We start from the raw sequence: 15,633 nt of genomic DNA on the forward strand, positions 1-15,633 counted from the left end.
GAGTTTTCCAAATTTTCTGACATATTGAGTACAGCACTTTCATAGCATCATCTTTTAGAATTTGAAATAGTTCAACTGGAATTCCATCACCTCCATTAGCTTTGTTTGTAGTGATGCTTTCTAAGGCCCACTTGACTTTGCATTCCAGGATGTCTGGCTCTAGGTGAGCGATCACACCCTTGTGGCTATCTGGGTCATGAAGACGTTTTTTGTATAGTTCTTTGTATTCTTGCCACCTCTTTTTAATATCTTCTGCTTGTGTTAGGTCCATACCACTTCTGTCCTTTATTGTGCCCATCTTTGCATGAAATGTTAATAAATAATACATTCATACATTTTAAAGTTAATTATTTAAAAATAATCTGTAGTGAGGCGCTCTCCTTCCCATCTTAATTCTCCTGTGTCCATTTCTCCTCACATCTCACAGCAGAAAATTAATATTAATTCCTGTTGTGTCCTACAAAAATTGCATGCATTTACAAGAAAGCATGAAAATAAGTTCTTGATTATATTTCTTTAGATATAATTTATAAGCATGAAAAGGCACAGGTAAGTGTTGGACTTAAATATTTGTGTCAGATGTTAGCACTCAAGGAACCACTATTCCAAACAAGATGTAGAATGTCTCCTTCATTCATTCCAGAAAATCTTTCTGTGATCTTTGTCATTCTCCTCTGCAAATACTACCCTGGTTAGCAACCACTTTCTAATCTCTAACATCATAGACTAGTTTTGCTTTACCTTGCTGCTGCTGCTGCTAAGTCACTTCAGTCGTGTCCGACTCTGTGTGACCTCGTAGACGGAAGCCCACCAGGCTGCCCCTTCCCTGGGATTCTCCAGGCAAGAACACTGGAGTGGGTTGCCATTTCCTTCTCCTTAGGTTTCAAAATGGAATCACATGACATGTATTCTTTTTTATCTGACTTTTAATTCAGCATTAAGATTTTAATGTTCATGCGTGTTGCATTATCTGCAGCTGTTCCTTTTAATTCAGAGAAGGCAATGGGGTTCTTTTTAATTACCAAATAAAGTTCCATTGTGTGTATAGAATCCAAAGGTTTTATTTGTTTTGTCCACAAGTTTCCATTTCTCTTGGCTAACCACTGACGAGTAGGATCTCTGGATCCAAAGGTAGATGTAAACTAGCAACATATGAGAGAGTTCAAGTTCTTTCATCAGTTGACCAACGTTTGTTGTAGTGTGTTCATTGTGCCTTTTTATTTTTTGTATTTCTGATGCTTGGACATCTTGGGCCCTGACAACCCCAGAGAGTCTGAGCCTCCCAGAGTTTTCCCATTCCTACAGATAATTAATGACTCACCTGCAAAGCCACCTTTCATATGCAAATCAACAATTTAGAAATCAGTATTTCAATTGCTTCCTTTGTCAGGCTTTCACAGTTCTGATCCACTGGGCAACCTACTCACTTATGTGAAAGTGTCTGGTATCTAGGATGTTATATACACCTGGGGGCACTTGATAAACTACATTTTTGTTGCCTTTTGAGTTTTACTGAGGCAAATTTATGCCTGTTCTGTGGAGTGGTGAGAGTGTGCTCTGTCTGAACACGTGGTCACATGTCTTGGGCCATTTCCCAGATGACTAATGATGTGCATCTTCCCACGAACATAACGATCATTTGTATATTTCTTTTCTGAAGTGTCTGTCCCAATCTTTTTGGGGTGAGGGGCTGTGCTTAGCGACTTGCAGGATCTTAGTGCCCCAACCAGGGATCCAACCGGGGCCCTCTTCAGTAAGAGTCTTAACCACTGGACTACCAGGGAAATCCCCATTTAAATGGGATTAGGAAATTTCAAATTTCCCTCCCAGTGCATAATTTGCTTATTAATTTCATAATGGTATATTTTGATGAACAGTAATTTTTTATTTCTTAAGGTTTAATTTATCAGTTTTATGATTACAGCTTCTTTTGTGCTATTTAATAAATCATTGCTCATCCCAAATATGAAAAAAAAAAAAACACTCTTCTACGTTTTCTCCAAGGAGCTTTATAGTTATAACTGCTACATTTAGATCTATGATCCAACTCCAAATTAATTTTGTATGTGCAGTGAGCTTGATGTCCAAGTTCATTGTTTTCCATACACATATTCAGTTGCTCTAGCGTTATTTGTTTAAAACTTTCCTTTCTTGGTGAATTGTATATGTATCTTTGACAAAAATGAATTTACAATTTGTGTGAGTCTGCTTCTGCCTACTCTGTTTTGGGCCATCAGTCTGTCTTCACATCAATACCGTATTCTCTTGGTTAGTATAGCTTTTTAATGAGCCAATCATGTTTATGTAATGAAGCCTCCATAAAAACCCAGAAGGATAGATCTTTGGTACTTTTTGGAGAATTTACATATCCCAGAAACTCTAATCTTTAAACGATTAAAGAGCATTAATGGGTCCACATGCTCCTGCGCCAGGCTCCAAGCTCCTTTGTTCAGAACTTTACCCCATATGTCTCTTCATCTGGCTGTTGATGCATATCCTTTGATATCCTTTGTAACAAGTTGCTAATGGTGAGTAAATAGATTTCCCCAAGTTCTGTGTGCTGTTCTAATAAATTGAACCCGGGGAAGGGATTATGGGAATCTCTGATTTATAGCCAATCAGGCAGAAGCACAGATGACAACCTGGGCTTGCACCTGGCATCTCAAGTGGAGGTTGTCCTTGTGGAACTGAGCAGTTTACCTGTGGAATCAGATTCTGTTTCCAAGGAGACAGTTTCCAGATTTGAGCTGAATTCGTGGACACCTTCTTGCAGTCCAGGAATTGCTTATTAGTGTGCAAAAGCTTCCACACAAATGTGGGGAACCCCACTGTGACATCATAGGGAAAGCTTCCCAAAGCAAAGAATAGACGGTCAGTACCATTATTCCTTCCTATGTGCCTGAGGTACACTGGATCTGGAACAGATTACCTCCTCAATTAATAAATAGTATCCAAATAAAGAATAACCCTGGGATTATTTTAATCATTTATTTACACATATTCATTCCTGATACTGACAAGAACCTATTTCCCTCAAAATCTAATCATAGTACGTTGTCAAAAACATATGACTAAAGCTCAAAGCTCCCCAAGTGCTCTTGTCCTTGGATGAAATGATCCTCTAGTTTTGAAATGGAAAAGTTCATTTAAATTTTTAAAAATTGCATGAACTCAAACATTACAATCTTTTATATTCTGAAGGATGGTCAGTAATTGGGTTCTGAGTATAGGGAATTAATTGATCACTAACAAATAATTCACTAAAGAATTCTCACTAGAGAGTTAAAAAATTATGGAAATTATAAGGCTCTTCCATTTATATTTTAAAGAAATATAAAATTTGATTTAATAAGAAAGAACTCTTATTTATAGTGCTAACAAAAACAACACACCACTAATTTAACTTTAACATAAATGGCAGAATAAGCAAATACAGAAGACATAAAGACTGACAAAAGAGGTGATCTTTAAAACAATCACTCAGCTGGTTGTCTATCAATCCCAATCAGCCTAGAATCCCTTTCCTCCAAGTCTGTTTTCACACTGGAGGGTATAAGGAGAGACTGACTTTAAAAACTACTATCCGACTAGCAACTTCCTCTGAGAGAGGGGTGTCACACAGTAATCAAACTACACTCAGCTATGAATTTATAAAATTGGTTTCCAACGTGTGACAAAATTTGACTTCTGTCACCAATACTGTTGAGTGGTTACCACCTGGCATGAGTTGAAATGGCTTATATGAATAAACGCTCACTTTCCATTCTGTAAAGAGGAAGAAGATAAAGGAGTAAATAATCTATTTTTTCAGTACCAGGAAGATGGTTTACCAAACATCATCCCACTGGACTAAGACTGAAACATGACAATAATATTTAATTAGATCACTTGGAGAAGAAATTGGCAACCCACTCGAGTATTCTTGCTTGATAAATCCCATGGACGAGGAGCTTGGCAGGATACAGTCCCCTGGGGTCACAAAAGAGTGGGACACAACTTAGCAACTAAACAAAAACATAGTCTCTTGAAACTACTCCTACTCATATACTAGCCACTTACTTCTTTATATTCATAGTGGACACATCTTCCAGGTCTTATTAGTTTTATTATTTCTCAACATACAGTCTCCTCATAGCCAAATCCTCTCCAGAAAAGCCACTCAATAAGCAATTAGTGAAAATGTGTGTTTTATCAGATCATTATTATATCTTAAATTTTGAGGGTGATCTGCCAGAAATTTCAGGGAGAGAGTGAGTAAATTTATTTCCGTCCTAATTTCTTTGTTTTTTCACCAATTAGAGGGAAACCTAGTGGGATTTAAGACCTCAGACAAAAGGAGGTAGTGAAAGAACCAATACTACTGCAAATACTTCCTTCTTTAGGACAAAAACCTTCAGAAGGACTATAGAAAATGCCATTAATCTTTCACTTCTCTTTACATAAAATGTATCGGCTGACCAGCTTCCTCATGGCCATTTTTACTTCCTTGTTTCGCAGTGTGTAGATGATGGGATTAAGTAAAGGGAATATCACAGTATGGAACACAGATACCACTTTATCCAGGGGGAAAGAGTCAAATGGGCGAGCATAAATGTAGATGGATGGCCCAAACATTAGTACCACAATGGTGATGTGGGAGTAGCAGGTGGACACGGCCCGACTGGTACTCTCACCTGAACCCGAGTGCTTCTTGAGCATCACCAGGAGGAAGGCATAGGACATGAGAAGAGCAATGAAACACACCACAGAGATCAGACCACTGCTAAAGATCATCACTAACTCCTCTGGGAAGGTGTTGCACAGGCAATCCGGACAACCTGTGTAATGTCACAGAAGTAACTGTCCAACTCATTAGGCCCACAGAAGGGAAGTCGAACAATGAGAGCCACCTGTATTGTAGAGTGAATGAAGCCCCCCATCCAGGAGAAAGCCACCAAGATACAGCAGAGACATCGATTCATGATGGTAGCATAGTGGAGGGGGCGGCAGATAGCAGCATAGCGGTCAAAGGCCATCACCGTGAGCAGGAACATCTCTGAGGCCCCAACAAAGTGCAAGAAGAAGAGCTGAGCAATGCATCCACCAAAGGAAATGACCTTCCTTTCCACAAAGAAGTCTACAAGCATCTTAGGGGCTGTGATGGAAGAGTACCAAATGTCAAGGAAGGCCAGATTAGCCAACAGAAAATACATGGGTGAAGTCAGATGTGGGTCAAGCCTGATGGTGCAAATAATAAGAATATTTACTGGAATAATGAACAAGTAGAAGGACAGAAATATAACAAATAGAACTAGTTGCACCTCCCGAGCCTGGGAGAGGCCAGTGAGAACAAATTCTGTCACCCTGGTGTAATTTGCAGTTTCCATTTCTTCACTTTTTTTTCATGATATGGCTATGAAAAATAAAGAAATTGTTATTACTCCAAAGAGCATTCAACACTTTAAAAATCATCAAATCTGGTCTGCCATTAAGAGATTTTACTAGCATAAGTTTGGTTGCCTGATTTCATATTGTATAAACCAAGATAAGGAAAGAATAAGTGATGAACTGAAAATTAGAAACATTGAAACTATATGAAACATGTCATATATCTGACACCAAAATCTCAAGTTCTTACTGTTATTTCTATTTTTTATGAAACTCAGAAATGCACTAATCCTTCCCCTAAACATCTACTTTAGTAAGCAATATGTGCAACTTCTTCCAAGTTTAGCCAAATTTTAGACTGGTAATAAAAGATGCAACCTGTTCTTTCTAGATTTTTGTGGTTGTTGTTGCTGTTAATGATGATGTGAAATCTGATCGATTTGAAACTTGGGCCTGTAGTCTAATATTGGGTGTGCTGATCTGATGATATTTTAGTTATAAACCATCAAAGAGATGCTAGGGTTTCAAGTTTAGTGAATGGATATCTTTTCCCTTTAACCAAAACTTAGAGAACTTAACCCTTGATTATATGTAAACAATCACAAAACACAACAATGCAGGGTCCTATATGAAAATTCTTTATGCGGATTACTCCACTGGCCATGCATTTTACCCCCTGTTTCAGGTAGGTAGGAAGAAGATGTAGTAATTAAGAAATGGATATGCTTGCCACCCAAGCCAACCCATTCTGTCATTTCAAGGTGGCAGTGGGAAAAAGATTATTGATAAAATTTTTCTTAAGGCCTAATGTTGAACCTATTTCTATTAGATCTAACAAAATCACCGAATAAAACTAAGACAATCATTTACTTTACCAAATATACTTCCTCTTTTTAGTAATGTAAAAACTGCGACACCAAAGTAACAATTTCTTGTGAACAAAAGCCAATGCTAAAGAGTTGCTTCTATTCTACTGATGCGCTGTTTTATAGTATTGCCTTTCCTCAGGAAGTACATGTTTACAAAAGTTAGGGTTCTAGAAAACCAAATAGATACCACAGTGTCTGTGCACTAAAGCTTGTGTATAATATTGACCAAAGAAATTCAAAGTTTCCACCATGGAACCTACAGCCTCAACTCGTGCATGATTTTAACAAACACAGACTTCAAAATGTGTTATAAAAGCATTTTATTATGATCAAGGGATGGTTCATTACAAGTGAACACCTCTCCCCCCACATTCTCTCAAAAAACAGTGTTTGCAAGGAATTTGACACAAGAGGCAGAAAAACAAAAACACCAAGGAAGGTCAGTGGAATTATTTAGTATTTAGCAAAGGGGAAATATTCTGACATTCATGAATGGACCAGTATGGGTCCTCAGTGAGTTAATTAATCATGTTAAGTAAGACAGGAACATTTACAATTCAGTTTAGAAATATTTTAATCAAAAGAAAGATAGATGATGCTGCCAGTTTTCAATCCTCAACTTTCTTAAAAGAATGGTTATTCAGAATGACATATTTCCTAGGATAAAAAGTGTTACTGTACTTACTTGGAGAAGGTGCCCCATAGCCTCCATACTAAAAACAGAAAAAGTAAATAATTGCAAATTCACAGCATACTATTCATTTACACTCACTGATAAGTCAGCTATGAGTTTCCAACAATCAAAAGTGTCTCTATCAAACACATCCAGAACCTTATGATTACTTAGTTTACTTGGATATTTTGCTATTATGGTATGCCATTTTCAAACATGTGGAATGATTGTTTGCTGTTAATAAAATAACTGCCCTCTTGTTACTAAAAGTAAATGAATATTTCAATGCAGTAAATACTGTTACAAGACACTAAGTATTTTTAATTCTCAAGGGGACACTGATACGATAATTCTGATTATTGTCACACAGGTCACGCTTTCCTCTTTGTCATACTCTGAACCTATCCCATCAAAAAGAAGAGAAAATGGCACTAATCTAGAAAGAAAGAATCTGGGTGAATGTGCGTTGATGTACTGGGAAAGCAAGCATACTTCAGGGGTTATGAAATAGAAAGGATTATTTTACCAGAAAAATAGCGTTAAAGAGATTTATTTTTGTACCTCAATGTCTGATATATGACATACAATTAGAAACTAATAATATACACCTCATGAAGATAACTTACCTGACTTATTCCTCGGGGAAAAAAATAGCAAAGCATTTCATCGTTCCTCCCTCCTTGGTGAATGCCTATCTCCTCTGCTAACAATCAGCAAGTTACCAAACTCCTACTCTCCAAGCCAGCACTCAGCTCCTACTCATGAAACACAGACACACATGCAGCGCTCTATCGAGGACAAGCCAACATATATACACCCTACATGAACACGGCCACGGCCTGAATGTTATAGAACCCACAGCAATCCTGACCCTGGTCTGTATTTGTGATTTGTGCTGTGTGCTCAGTCAGTACTGTCGTGTCCGACTTTGTGACTCTATGGACTGCAGCCTGCCAGGCTCCTCTGTCCATGGGATTCTCCAGGCAAGAATACTGGAGTGGGTTGCCGTGACCCCCTCCAGGGGATCGTCCCAGTTTCGGGATCAAACCCATGTCTCCTGGATCTCCTGCATTACAAATGGATTCTTTACCTGCAGAGCTACCAGGGAAGCCCACATTTGTGATTCAATGTGTATCAAAGCAAAACTTCACACATGACATTGAAAGCTCTGTCTCAAAATGTGTAGCTTCTCTGTCATTTCTCTAGTGTTCACTTGCTCACCCAACCAGTATTTAGGGAATATTGACCACTTGTTAACACATGAGAAGACAACAGTGAGCAAAGGAGACGTTCTGCCTCGTTGAGCCGCCATTTCAGAAATACATACAGATGATAAATGAGTCAGCAAACAGTGAGTAAATAAAAGAAATATAAATAAGTGAAAATGAAATAAATATCACTATTGATAAAAGAAGTAACTAAAAAGGAAATTATGGTTAAATAAATGATGGTGGCGTGTGGCAATGTGTAGTGGTGGCTTTCTTTAGGAAAGATTCTCGGATTGGCATTTCAGTTAAATTTGAAATTCAGGAGAAAAGCATTTTAGGAATAGAGAACAACACATATAAAGAATGTGGCAAGGAAGAGTCTCTATGGACTCCAGAAGACCCGTGACTGATTGAAGTACAAACAGAATAAAGAGACTAGACAAAGACCAAGCCTTTGAGTCTTTGTTAAGGAATTGGATTTGAGCCGTTTCCGATACATTTTAGAGTAAAATCTCGAGAATGGCTGATTGCTTTGTGGGTAAATTGCAGTGGAATTACATGCAGGAAAAACGTTGTGGTTTAATCTTTAAGTTTAATCTTCAGTAGCTATTTAGAGAAAAGAATTGCCTGTTTAGAAAATTATTTAGGATTGGCAATTGGCAGGATTTAATGTTGAACTGTATGTTATTTCCACACCACCAAAGTCAGCTGGAATGTGAGCAACATAATACAAAAATTTTTTTAAAATGTATCTTTATATCTTTTATGTCTGAAATGAGGTTCATCTAGCACATTTCAGGTTCTTAATAAAATTTGACTGCCAAAAATACTTAGATATGTTGTGTCATACTCTAAAAAATCTTGGGATTGTGCCAATAAAATCCAGAACAAGGAATTATGTTTGTGGGGAATTCTTGGAGGGAAATTCTTACGGTAATTCATGGAAATTGAGTCAGGACATTTCTTAAGAGTCGGACACGACTGAACGACTAAACTGAACTGAACTGCATGATTCCAAGCCAAGAAGTTTTTACTCAGAGCAGGGGTCAAGAGGGTTTTACTTCATTCTGCATTCACCCACCTATACCTCTTAAGCTTCTGGATGCAAGTCTGCTTGTTTTGTTTTTTTTTGGGGGGGGCTTTTATAAAAGATAAAAGTTTGATACATTAAGGTGTCCTACATGATGATTTGATATACATATACACAGTGAAATGATAGGGTAAACAAGTGAACACTTTGTAGAAATGACAGAGAAGTTATACATTTTGAGACAGAGCTTTCAATGTCATGTGTGAAGTTTTGCTTTGATACAGATTAAATCATTCCACTATGAAATGATAAGCTATTGAATACATAATCACTTCCACATAGTTATCATTTTTTCCTATTATGGGAGCACCTGAAATCTATCATGTTAGCAAATTTTCAGTATCCCAATAGAGCATTATTAACTGTAATCATCTTGTACATTGGATCTCTAGACTTATTTATTCATTCTGCATAACTGCAACTTTGTACATTTTGACCAGTATCTCCCTATTTCCCCCACCTCCCTACCTCTGATAACTGCCATACAATTTTTAAATGGATAAAGAGATTATGATTGTGTATATACATCTATACACACATATTATTCAGTGTTAAAAAAAAAAGGAGATTCTACCATTTGCAAAAAAAAAAATTGATGAAACTGGAGGATGTTATGCTAAAGAATGTAAGTCAGACAAAGACAGAAAAAAATATTGCATAATCTTATCCGTAGAATCTTTAAAATGTCTGCTCCTCCTTTAACAGTATCTTGTGAATTTCCATTCTGTGTTTACTCTGCAGGGATGAAGTATCTGGAGGATGACTTTAGAGATACCTAGGGGTACAGAGGCCCTCCCTATAAATGGGTGAACTGTGAACTCTCCTCAAGGGAGTAAATGCTTTGGGGAAAAACAATAATCTGTGAAGAATTTCTTTGTTACTAACAATATAATGTTCATTCGTGTACCTAGCCAAGCTCTCTATAGCCAATTTAAGTAACTTAGGGAGGGTTTCACATAGATCTTGAAATGGCAAAAGATTAAACGACTCAAGTTACACTCATACTAGAGGCTTAAAAGAAATTAGCTATCATCTACAACCATTGTCCATTCTCTTTGCTTAGATGAGGATGTGAATGAAGAAAGTAGTATCTCTAAGAGTGAAAGTCACCTATGCTAGCCCATCTTGATAACCAAAACCCAAAAACTCACAACTGAAAGAAATGCTTTTAGATTGTACTTCAATAGCACTGAGTAGAAGGATCGTGATGTCACTGAGAAATGGGTGAAAATGGAAGAGAAGGAAAGGTTATACTGATGAGAAGGAAGGAAGCTGTGAAAGAAAGAGGAAGTTATTATCCTGTATTTCTTCTGCAGATGAAAACAGCCCATCTTTATGGCTTACATTGCCACCAGTGGAATGTTCATTTAAAGGAAACAAAACAATTTAAAAAAAACTATAAAATTTCAAGTTCTGATTAATTGAAAACCATTTTATAGAGAAAAAAGGGCACTTTAAAGCCTCTCAAACTTGCTAATTAGGGGAATATGGTACAGGTTGGGGAGCAGAACTTTCACTTCACTGAGCCATGGGCAAGAAGAGCAAAGAAAACACCAAAACGGAGACTAGGGGTTGGGGAGGGCATGAAGGTAAGTACAGCAGGAAGGTGCTAGATATTTAGAAACTTTAAAGATATGGATGTTTATTTTTAGAGGGTATTCCACCTGAGTAAGATCTGTGTTAGAGCACAACACTCAAAAAATACATTTTTTATAACAATGGAATGAGGAATAAAGTCATTATTTAAAGGCTTTTATCTTTATAACTCTTCTAATGCTTCTTACAAGCTCAATACTTTTTTAAAAATTCTCCAAATTCTTCACAAAGAATCACATTTTAGAAAGTGTAGGATTTTTTTTTTTTAAACTGGAGGAAAATTGCTCTACAATGTTGTGTTGGTTTTTGCCATAACCTAGAGCCTCTTATACAAAAGTGTAGGGTCTTAACTGACACACACTCCAGTTTGAAAAGCAGCTGTAAAGAGCACTGAGCAAGAATTGAGAGACTCGGCTTCTCATTAGATCTCAGCCACCAAAATCTGTGTGATGTTGGAAAGGTCATCGACCTCCCGCTGTGTCAGTTTCTTCCTAACAACATAATGGATTTTAACACTAGAATTTTAAGAAATCTTCTAGCTCTATAATCCTAAGATTCTCTGAAAATAAAAGCAGATTGAAAGTAAAGGTCCCAGAAAAGTTAATTAACAACTTTTTGTGGTTGGCACTTTGGAGGGACAGTAATGTAATCTTTCTGAATATATCCATATATAAAAGAAATTTGAATTAATTTCTCCTATTCCCTAGATATTAAGCTCAACTATCTTCTTCTATAAGATAGGGAAGAGGTAGTATACGAAAAATTTTCCCCATATAGATGGGTATGTGGAGACCAAGTTCCCTGAGTCTCATAATTAAACCAGTAGCAGAAAATACCAATATATACTTCTCTAGATTTCCTATATACTCTGTTGCCCACAGTAAGCTAAGGAAGAAGAAAGGCTTAGAATCAGAGAAGGGCTGATCCCAGGATGAGTGTTTTGAGGATTATTTGCTGCTTGAGCATTTCTCGTGTAATAGACTTAGATACGGAGCATCAGTGCCCTGGTTTGAAACACAGCTGACCACTTACTAGCTCCTGTAGCTCCTGTGATCATCAGTAACTCGCTTCACTCTGCCTGAAATGCCCAGTGCTGCAATGGAGATAATAATCATATCTTGCTCATAGGTATTATTGTAAGGATTAATGAGCCAATGCATACAAAACTCAGAAAAATGTCAGGCAAATAGCTCACACTTTCTTAAATTATTATCATTATTGCTGTTGCTGTCATTGTTATATTTCCCCAGCAAAATAGCAAGTCCAGTAGAGAAACTATCATCCTAATATATGATTCCCAGAGTATTATCCTTAACATCAGTTTATACTTCTCTATTCCCAGCTACTATCCTTGGACTTGGAAGACTAAGATCAAGTTTAGGAACAAGTTTAGAGAGGAGGACAAGAACATCTGATTTCTACATGCTACCATCTCCTCCTGTTTTCCCCAGATTACAGTCCTATGTGATTGTTGATATATCACTACTATTAAATCTACCAGCTATTCTCAGAAGCCCTTCTTTCCAAAACACCTGGAAGTTTGCATGAATAATTTCTAACAAGCGCCATAGAAATTTGGGCTCCTGTAGCAGGACTCTGTTCACATCTCCAATAGCAATTTATCCATTGCATTGTAATTTTCAACTTGTGTTTTGGCCAGAGTAGAACAGACACTCTGATCCTCTTGAGGTCATGAAGCATGTCTCCTTTATACATCTCTCTAGTGCTTAGATTATTCCTAGCACACTAAGGTCTTTAATAAATGTTTATTGAATAAATAAATGAATGATTAAATCAATTTTAAGTGAATACATCAATGACTTATTAAGAAAAAATTGTCAAATACTTCCAAATCTAATTGTTTTATTAACTCATTTGATGTTTTTTTGATTCTGCTTCATGATTCCTGGCTTTGTTTCCTGGAGTCTTCTTTTAAGAATTCATCTCCAAGAATGTTCTCTGAGAGTAAGAATGGTTGATCCTGTAAGCAGGAGATGACTAAAGTATCTTCTCAGTCCCCTGCTGAGCCTTTAGTTATGAAGATCAAGCAAAAGGCATCGTTTGTCCAAGCCCATGCTTAAGATCTGGTCTATATGACCACCATGTTTTCCCTAAGACATTTCATTACTTGAGTCTTTCTGCTTCTTACCACTGTTCTCTGAGTATTTTACTTAATCATCCCCATCATTATATTCACCCCATGTCTCAAAAATATAGTGGTTTATGTAATTATTCCAGCACCATTTTCTACCTACCCATCAGAGGTGCCAGTCTTGGTGTAGTCAGGAACTATAGACGGGGGAGAAGGTGCCTCTTTCCCCATCCACAACAGAAAGCTTTGTCTTCTATATTTTGGTGTGTGTCAGTTCCTTCCCTGATGTAACAATGAGCTAACTACCACTGCAGGTTGTGACTAAGAAAACTGATTCTCTGGAGGCCAGGACCAGCCAGCTAGGAATCAAAACCCTGAGGGAATAATTTAAAAGTTGATGTGTATTTCACCCAAAAAGCATGGAAACACAATTTCTGAATTGCCCACCCAAGGAAAATGGCTAAGGATTAGAGGTGGAAAATGTTGTGATGTGTGATATGCCTTCTAGACTATGACATTCATTTCTAATTTCACTATCCTATAGTACTGTATCACTTAGAGATACTGGGTCATTAGGAAAACTGGGACCTGTCCAAACCGTTATTAATACTACATAATTTTCTTGAACAGTTTATCCATGTTTGCACTGAGGGCCTTAAATGATAATTCTATAACATTTCTAACTTTATTCAATGTCTTCGATATGTGTTTAGTATTAATCTATTCAATACTACTTGTCAGTCACTGTACTAGGCACCAGGTATACAATGATTAACAAGAGAGAAACTGCCCTCATTTCTCTAAATAAGTTGATTATGAATCCTTAAATACTTGTATCACTCACGCAGAAATGTTCTATGATAATTAACATTAGGTTCTATCTCAGTTTTATTCCATCAGCCTGATTGCTATCTCATCTTTCTCAGAATTTTTTCCCCAAATTATCTTCATATTTTACTCTCAATAACCATACCTGATGCTTGTGTAGTGAGGATAACAGAATTTTGTTTTAATTAAAAAAAAAAATACATTCTCACTGATCTGGGGATTCTTCCACAAACTGTTGAAGATTTAAACTGGAAATGAAAAGACACAGAGAGGGCTTAAAATATAATTTGTTCTGAATGGCCTCAAAGGACAAACAGAACAAACATGTATTTTTAGAGAGGTTAGACAGAGAAATTTTCAAAAACTTTGTTTTAAATAGTTGAAAAACACTTCACTTTCTTCCAAATTTTTACTAAAGGTACAGGAAGATACGAAATAATAAAAGTATCAGGTTACCTATAAATTCTGACAAAAATAAATGATCACAAAAATAGTAGAAAAAAAAAACATGCTTCTTTCCATCTTTTTTTTATTTTAGAAGACTTCCTAACTCCATTTCATTGGGCAAGTTAATATCTCTTAGAACTTAATTTTCCTTATCTGAGAACTAGAGATGCTAAGAACATATAGAATTGTTATAAAGTAAAATTGAAAAGCCATATGTCACCAGTCCAGCAGAGTCTGGTGCATATTAGAGGCATAAATTGTAACCATGACAATGAAAAAACAAAAGAAATAATGAGAGTGTCAATAAGACTTAAGATAATATATTCCAAATTCAAGTGAGAATAAACATTGATTAACAAGGAAACACTACCAAATTGACTGTGTTAAAAATCTACCTAAATTTTAGCATGTGGCACGCCCTAGGACTGCTTCATGAAATAGAGACCAGTTGAAGAATTCATGGCAGTTGCCCTGGACCAGAGAACCTGAGTCATCATCCTCTTTCTCTTCCAAATGTTCTTTGAAGGAAAAACAATCACAGTAACATAATTCCAGTAACAAATTAGGAAAAGTTAGAGGTAGATCATATCTAGTCTGTACAGGTATGGTGCCATAAGTGTAAGCTGTGGGAGGAAGGATTGTGACTGTAAGGCAGGCTGGAGGACTCATCTTTCTTGTGTCAGATTTGCTTAGTAATGAGGTCAGCAGTTGAGATAAGAGAAAGACAGATCAATAACAAAGTAGGAGTACTCAAATTTAAATCATGCCAGTCCCTGGAAACTGGACTAGTTGCCAAAGTTGGTTCTTCAGGTATATTTTTGAGAAGAAGGTTATAGAGACATCCAAGCAGGATATAGAGTCTAAGTACTTAAGTCCTTGTTTGAGATTGAATTAGAATAAAATAAGTAGTATGAGATTAATAGAAAAGCAATTGGGAACAATGGAAAAGAAAAGTGTGAAAGTTTAAACAAAAGACAATACATGTAGAAAAATGCTCTAAACAATTTTTTTATTAAAATGAAAGCTTTAGGCTTGCATCATTATACAAATAATTTAATTCCCACTTTTACAAACAGTATCTTTTATGTTGTTGCTTTGCTAAATATTCATACAAAGTTTGACTGACAAACATGAGAGTAGATATCCATTTTTATTTCTAATTATATTTGCAGACTCTAAAATTTGCAATATTTTAACCAACTTTAGCATGAAAATTAATAAGCAAAATATATGCCTAATTTAAAAAGCACAAAGGACTTATATGACTAAGTGACAATTTCCGCTAGAATACATGAATAACTTGAATAAACAGAAAGAGATAACATAGTCTTGAATAGACAAAAGTAATACTGAAAAATGATAATTTTTCTTAATATATAAACAGTACAAAGCATATTGAACATATTTTGGGGATACTAAAAGAATTATTCCAAACTTCAAATCTGAAAAGAAATATACTAAAA

The 15,633-nt window shown here is 36.4% G+C and overlaps 1 pseudogene; it reads right to left on the reverse strand.

The window, feature by feature from the left end:
- Positions 1-4,425: 4,425 nt before the first annotated feature.
- LOC148776890 (olfactory receptor 4M1-like) lies at positions 4,426-5,375 on the reverse strand (annotated as a pseudogene).
- Between the last annotated feature and the right edge of the window lie 10,258 nt (positions 5,376-15,633).

Source organism: Moschus berezovskii, chromosome 9, assembly GCF_049115385.1.
Source record: "Moschus berezovskii isolate FMDL1 chromosome 9, NW_MosBer_1.0, whole genome shotgun sequence".
Lineage (NCBI taxonomy): Eukaryota > Metazoa > Chordata > Mammalia > Artiodactyla > Moschidae > Moschus > Moschus berezovskii.